Here is an 8,203-nt window from a genome sequence, read left to right as displayed (position 1 = left end):
GAGTCAATGACGACTCCAAGATCCTTTTCCGTCTCCGTGCTGGCAAGAGGGGAGTTCCCCAACCTGTAAGTGTGGTGCCGGTTCTTCTAATAACACCCTGATCAATTAGGCCCTATTTTGTCCACTGGATGTTAGTGGTAAGGAATCAAAAGCAATGATGACATGAAAAACACTGATGCAAGTGAACAGAAGAAGCAGAAGAATAAGGGCTAACCCAGCTTGAGAGTACATACCAGAGGATTAGGCTCCTTGAGATAAATGGGCAACTTGTTTTTTCCATCATGCAGTCTGACAGCTAAAGATACATATGTTGAAAGAATGGAGGACAAGCTAATATAGCTAGATAGGAAAAGAATTAGTTGAGAGTATGTGATGCACTCTCACTTGAGGTGCATAACCTATTGGGGGTGAAAGTTTAAGGCTTCTAGTTATTCCTCTTTGCTTCTGGCTAGCTTTCAGGGTGGATGGAACAGGAGACCAATTTTCTCTCACTTGCCTTATAATGCCAACCACTCTCACTTCTAGAGGGAGACAGAGCTGAGTGAAGAAGGACTGACCAGCAAGTTAAGAAGAACAGAGGCAGGGAGGTGGAACTGTAGCCCAGATGTTCTTGTTAAACAACCTGTTTTATAGGAAAGGTACTACTGGGAAGAAAGAAAAAGAGTTGATAGGAAAGAAAATGAATGAATGTGCAGAACGTGGGAAGTGAAGGAGCAGACTTGACAATGGCGGAGGAATGTAGGAAAAATGGAATGTATATAGGACAATCATAGACTTGTGGACCACTGATGAACTTGGAAGGAAAATTATGTAGTTATATGCAGTACAGTTAGGAGAGGGCAAAAATGACAACTGTCACTGATGCTGCCCCACCCCTACTGCCCCTGCTGCCCAGGGCACTACTACAATTACACTATTAATTATTCTTCTGGTGATGCATCTATTTGAATGTTTATATGTATTTTAGCTGATGTATACCTCTTTCTCAGGTACTTTTCTACAACAAGGTAAGTAGGGATGCAATAATACCTGGGGTGTGAGAAGTAGGAAGCTGAGGAGCAAAGAAAAAAGTGTCTGCCTTATTCCTTTATTAATAAAATAATCTGGGCTGCTAGAAAGCAGCAACAGCAATAGAAGACACAGTAGGTCCCTACAGACAAAGTTTACATTATAAAGGCAGAAAAGAAAGCAGCCAATATACAGCCAAGCCCTCAGATACCACTGAATTTGCACTGAAGAGAACACCTGGGATTGCCACCTCACCAATCTTAAAATGGCTTTCGCCGAACAAGGACACTCTTCCAGAGAGAGAGGTCACATGTTTGAAAGAGCAACCGGGATACCACATGAACTGCTGCAGTACAGAAGAAAAGCCCCTACAAATCGCACACCACTGGTTATGACATATCACCCCTCCTTCGAACCCGTACAGAAAATCCTCAGACAATTACAACCCATACTAGAAAGAGACCCTATCCTTAAAGAAATCTTCCCAGAGCCACCCATCCTAGCTTTCAAACAAGCACCGAACCTTGCTAACTTCATCCCTTCCTCAGACCCAGAACACACCAAAGGGATCCAGCCCATGCCATGACAAGAAAAGTAAAACCTGACAACACATCTCCACCACCCCCACAATTACTACACCCCACAACAGAGCCATCAGCAATCCCGGATCTTACAGCTGCACCTCCAGAAGTGTAATATATCTCATCCAATGCACCAAATGCCCTCATGGAAAATATGTAAGAGAAAGCAAACAACAACTACGCACCAGAATGAATGGACACCCAAAATCTATCAAAGACAGGAATACCCCATTACATGTAGCGGCACATTTCTCACAAGAAAACCACTCTCTCTCCAGTCTCTCAGTCCTGATCCTCAAAGGAAACTTACAAAACACTTCCCGGAGACAAGCCTATGAACTCCATTTCATTAACCTCACGGATACTAAAAATCATGGACTAAATATAGACATTGGATTTATGACACATTATAACCTGCCTGACAGCTGACTTCCCAGGTACCTCTCCACTATTCATCCCCCTTCTCTCCCCACCCACCAGCCTATCTCTCTCCCATTAACTCCTCAATCTACGTTTTCACTATCTGTCTTGTATGGATACCAGCCCAGCCTCTGGCTTCTTTACTTTTCATTCCATCCAGGAAGAACACACACCAACTGCAGAAACTTCCTCAGCCTGATGAAGAGTTTTTGAACCCAAAAGCTTGCTTAAAAATTGGTCTCCAACTATTTAAGTTGGTCTAATGAAAGGTATCAGATTCACCCAAAGAACCTTGTCTGCCTATGTCCTTAGACCAACACGGCTACAACCTACACCCCTGAAAAGAAAACACATTTAATCTAAACTAGATAGTAGGGATGAGGGAAGATGAAAGTAACCAAGTAACAAGTTATTTATGTTAAAAATATATATTCATTCCCTCCAACAGTCATCATTTTACAATACAGCTTTGCAAGAAAAGCCCCAAATCCAATTGTGGATCCAGCCCTACAAAGCTTTGTTTGTATTAATTTTTCTTATGTCAGTGGTACCAGGAATAGCTACTCCTCTTCCCTCCTGCTGATCCTACCTGCTCTTACCATACAAAGTGAGGGTAGGGACAACGTGTGAGGACATTAGTTTTACAGCTATAGTGAGGGAAGGCATCAACAAAATGGTAAACAATTGGGGGAGATTACATCCATCTCAACTTCAATTAATCTTTATGGGAGATAGACTACTGTAAGCAGATAGGGAGGAGCTTATTGGAAAGGACAAGATCCCCTGCCCTTTCTTCAGATTAAAAAACAAAAAGAATGAAAGAACCAATAAATATTCCCTTTCCTTTAGCCTGATGGACAGGACATGGTCAAACCGCTTAAATACTATAGGGCCATTATGGAATAAACCACAGTAAACTGGAAATATATAGCAGCCTGAATTTTATCTGGGGACGTTCATTAAATTAACTATAAATATGAATGTCACAATCAATACTCAGGAAAAATCAGTAACTACCCTCCCTCCCTGGCATGCATTTACTGTGCATCACAAACTGGCTTTTCTCCAGAAATCAAAAGCAATGGTTCCATTAAAATTAATCCACTAGAAAAATGTTATAATATATCTAAACTATCATTCTAACCTAACATTTGCAACACATGGGCTATGTCTAGAACTGCAACACTGCATTTTTTTGTCTATGTATTTTTTTTTAATTAAATGCATTCCACTTTGTTTTATAATTGCTTGCTACTACCTGACCAAATGTGTTACATCCGGCGCATAAAGTTTAAGCAATTCAATCATTTGGATGGTTTAAACATTAAAACAGTGATAAAAAGCATATGGATAGAAAATGTTTGTTTTCTGTTTCATTTTCTTTTTACATCTGGGTGGATCTAGGATTTGAAGAGGGGTGCACAAATGGTGTGGCACCTTAGCACATATCAACACAACACATTTTTCTCCAGTTACAGAGAAACTAGAATCTTCACTAGTATGCTAGGGAGCCAGCACTCAATTATTCAGTTTAAGATCAAAGCAAAAGCAAATTATAACTAGTGAGCACTAATTTGCTAGATTATATAAAAGTTTGAAAAAAAAACCCCATACAAACTAGGTAAAAAATAAGCTGAAGCAACCCCCAACATGTACACACACTACTTGGAGCAGTGCAGCAGGAGCCACAGCTGGAGGCAAGGGTAGGAGAACAGCACCAGGCCAGCTTTAGCCACACCAGGAACAGCTCCACAAGAAACTGAGCACTGTCTGGGGACAGGGGATCTGGGGTGAATGTAGGACTTTGCCCCACATGGAGTGTTGTGGGGGGAGGCTTGGACTACACTGCCCAGGGGAGCTCTGCTACTTGCTCTACTCACTCTTGGGTGGCTCCTGGAACCTAGCACCCAGGCAGCACCCCCTCCGCCCTCCCTGCACATGACTGTATGCACCCCCCCCCCCACGCTCCCATCTCCACAGGGCAGGGGCATGCAGGGAGTGGATTCAACTTCAGTTCAAAATTTGTCTTTTAAGCACTGTAGATTCAGTCCCTGGAGTAATATGTACACTGCCTCCCTGGCTAGGGAGGGACATTCAAGAAGCCCAAGCCTGAATTGAGTCAATCTTTGTAGGTTACTCTAACCTGCAGAGATTGAACTGATTTAGAAGTGGATAGACATTCACTTTTCATTTAAAAAATACAGCCACATGCCTGCAGTGGCTTAAGCCAGAAGCCTAGCCACTTTTCTTCCTTTTCTTTCCACAGGGAAGCTGGGGGGGGGGGACATGGTCAGGCCCTGGAAGGCCTGACTATGACTGACAAGTGATTTAAACCCCAACCTTGGCCTGCAGGGCTCAGGGGGTGGGGAATAGGGAGTGTGGCCAGACCCCCATGACAGGGGAGGAGGTAGAGGGGGAGTACCCTGCCCACTGCAGTAGTTGCCTGACAGCTGAAAGCAATCTGGGCACACAACTCTTACAGCTCTGCTGCCTGGCCCTGGGGGAGAACTCTATCCCCTCCTCCCTCTCCCTTGCCACTACAGACTGGGGAAGGGGCTCTGTGTGGTGCTGCCTGGCCCCAGAGGGGGCCTCTTGCAGGGCAGCATTGCTAAAGAAGGACTCTTTCCTCCCCTGCTGCCATGGGGAAGAGGGCTCTGTGTGATGCTTCCTGGTCTGGACCAGTCTGGGCACTGGGAGTGGGTCTCACTGAGCCACAGCTGCTGAAAAGTGCCCCACCCCTGCAGCCCTGGCCAGCCCTGCTCAGGCCCTGCTGAGGCAGCCACATGGAGGGTCTGGCTGTGGCTCAGTGACAGCAGCTTGGCTTGGCATGCATGGGTGGTGGCTGGGTGGGCAGCGGCCTACCCAGGCCAGGTTGGAGGCTCCAAGCGGGCCCAGGTAGTCCACCGTGGGAGCAACCGCCCACATGTGCTGGGCCAGGCTGCTCTCACCAACAGGACTCAGCTTCCCTGTCAGCGAGCCACAGCCAGCCCCTCCATGCAGCTGCCTCAGCAGGGGCTGAGCAGGGCTGGCCCAGGCTGTGAGGCTGGGGCCCTTTCCAGTGGCTGTGGATCAGTGACAGCTGCTCTCTGTTCCCAGGCTATGCCAAGCTAGGCCATGCTGCAGAGAGCCCTCTTCCCCACCCCATGGCAATGGGAATGGGGGAGGGAGGGAGAAGGAGAGGAAAATGTCCCCCTCCAGCATCACACAGACCCCTACCTCCCTACCCCATGGTAGCAAAGGGAGGAAGAGGAGGGTAAAGAGTCCCTCTCTGGGGCTGGGCAGCACCTTATAGAGCCCCACTCCACACCCCACCCAACAGGGGGGCTACTCTGCCCCAGCTGCAGTCCTCTGGTGGGAGAGGGGAGGAAATTAACCACCTCCCTGCCCCCTTACCCTTAATTGGGCCATGCTGGGATGTCTGTGGGACAGGGAAGAGAGGAGAAGAATAAACCCCCTCCATGCTTGTGCTCCCTGGGACACCCTGATAGAGGCTGCTGATCCCCCCACTCTCTTCACTGCTTCAGCAGTGGGTACACAACCAGATGCTGTCCTGCTATGGCCCCATTAAGGCAAAGTGGGCAGGGAGTGGGGGAGGGTGTTAAATTCCTCCTTCTGTCTCTTCTGTCCGCAGAGACTGCAGCAGTGGTGGGAGAAGGGAAGAATTAACCCTCTCCCTGCCCACTTCGCCTTAACAGGGCCATGCCAGGATGTGTCTGGCCATGTCCCCACCCCTCCTCAGGCTAGAGACCAGAGGGGTGGGGCCAGCCCTGCTTTCTGGAGCAGAGAGAACAGTCCAGCCCAGAGCTGTAGAGCATGTTGGGATGTTGGAGGATTCTGGTTTAACTTAAACCAGGAAGGTTTTGGGGACAGAAGTTGTATAAACCAGTTTGACCCAAATCAATTAAGTCTGATACTACATTCAACCAGGCTTATCATAAAACAGTTTCAGCCATTTTAAAAATTGTTTGTGTGTACTGAACTTATGTTCTATTACAGGTTTAAACCAGTTTCTGATTAAAACACTTAAAACAATTTATGTGCAACTTCTGTCCCTTGCCTCAAGGTCCAGTTGAATGACTTGTCATTTAGCTAATGTCATGTAGTCAGTATCTAAACACATCACATGAGATAGTTATTAATTCAGCTAGTTATCACTTTCACTAAAGAAGTCCATTACATATCTGGCAGGGATGCCACCATTTTTTAAATCTTTGAAGTCAAATTAAAGACTTGCTTGTATTCCCTTTTCTTGGGATCATTATCTTATCACAAACTACAGTACCCAATTTTTGCACAACTTTTTAAAAGTCCTGAACTGGCTTGGTATATGACAAAAGGACTTTCTTAGTTGCTTCTTTTATTGAGATATCATCAAAATTCAACCCCCCCAACCCATTTTTTTTCCACTAAGATGCAATTTTCTATTGTGTACTTACAACATAAGTTTAATAAAAAATTATGGAATTTGGTTGGTTAGTTAGTTCATTTTGCTTTTTAAAATATTTGGCTGTGGTGGCCTATACTTTTTTAATGATTCACAAGGAAATTGACGTTTTATAACATTCTCAGGCAAGATGAACCAGCTGTGGTTTTCCAAGAAGAAAACTATGTGTTTTCTTTCAATTATGTTTTTCTGAGAAGATGCAGTTAATTAAAAGTCTGACCACCTTCAAGGTTTACTCTAGTATGCTTGTCTTTGACTCATACCTAGACTAATTTGCTTTAACAATTATACAGACTCCCTCCCTCCTTTACTCCCCCACCTTCAAATACCAATTTTTCAAGTTCCCATAATCTTCAGACAAAACCTCTGTATATTTAAGGAAACAAGAGGTGAAAACACAAGAGGGATCTTAGGGATTTTGCTATCCAGATCTAATTATAATATTCTTGTGATAGGTGTTATAGAAAATCGGAGTCGGAAACAGAAATTAATAGGAGGCAGAAATGGCTGTAGGCATGCCAAAAGATCCCAGTGGAGATATTTACTCAACATGGTTGGAGGAAGAGAAAGCAAACTTTAAAAAAAAAAAAAAGTTTGCAAAAGTCCCAGACTTCTGATCAACTCTATTATTTACATGCTTTCGGAAACTGGGTTAAGTAACCTGAGTTAGTTTCTGCACCTTGCAACACCAGTTAATTATTTAACTAGATTTAAATGCACAAAAAACAAATGCACAAACAAACAAAGCAAATTCTTCTACCTATTTAAGACATGGTTTTATATACACACATTCATAGTTATTAAAGACGATAACACTGATAAAGTAGCTTTGCTTTAAAAATGCTACAATCCCAAACCACAAAATAAATTACTACTGTTGACTGCTTAATTCTAAAGTCAGAGCGTGCAATTAAAATGCCCACTGTTTCAAAAGACCTTAGAATTATTGTTAAAATAAGTCTTAGAATTATTCTTAAAAATGGATGTGGTCATCAAATAATGAGTTGTTTTAGATACAAACACATAATATTAATGCACAAATGGACAAATTAAGGATGGAATACCGGGTTATAATTCCAGGCATGACCCTACACTCCCTCAGGTGTTTTTCTTGTTTCTTTTAATTAAGACTTCTGTACTACTTCACTGCCGTTTCTGTAGTTTCATCTTTCAAAACCATTTTCATCTGCTATATAATCTGGTAGACACTTTAGTAATATGAAATTTTAACTAATACAATTGTTTAACATTTTTCCTAGATTTTTTTCCTATCTGCTGAAATATTATTCCCTTCATCTATATTAATTTGGTAGGCTTCATTCCTGGCAGAAGATCTGTTAAATGGAGTGAACAAAATCGACCATCTAATTTAAAACTGGAGAACAAAGTGATGTTCATGAAGTCAGTTTGCTGTTTTTACTAGCTTGGCAGTAAAAACAAAGTTAGTCCTAATAACACCCTTATCACATGGTAATGACTCCTGCTAGTATCATTTGTAAAAACACATAAAAATCTATTTCAGACAAGTAAATCATCTGCTACATATAAAAGTACTACTAGGTATACTCCTGAATTTAGTGACAGGTTATTTGTTGGTCTTATTAGGACTGTAGCAGACTGAGAAATAATTTGCATGCCATCTCAACCTTTTCTCTCTTATACAAAACTAACTGCAACCAGCCACATAATTATGCTCATCATGAAAATTTATTTTAGTGTTTGATAGTGGAGAAATTAAATACTTTTGTAA

Source organism: Crocodylus porosus, unplaced genomic scaffold, assembly GCF_001723895.1.
Source record: "Crocodylus porosus isolate Cpor-Errol unplaced genomic scaffold, CroPor_comp1, whole genome shotgun sequence".
In the NCBI taxonomy this organism is placed as follows: Eukaryota; Metazoa; Chordata; order Crocodylia; family Crocodylidae; genus Crocodylus; species Crocodylus porosus.
Note: the sequence above shows the minus strand (reverse complement) of the source record.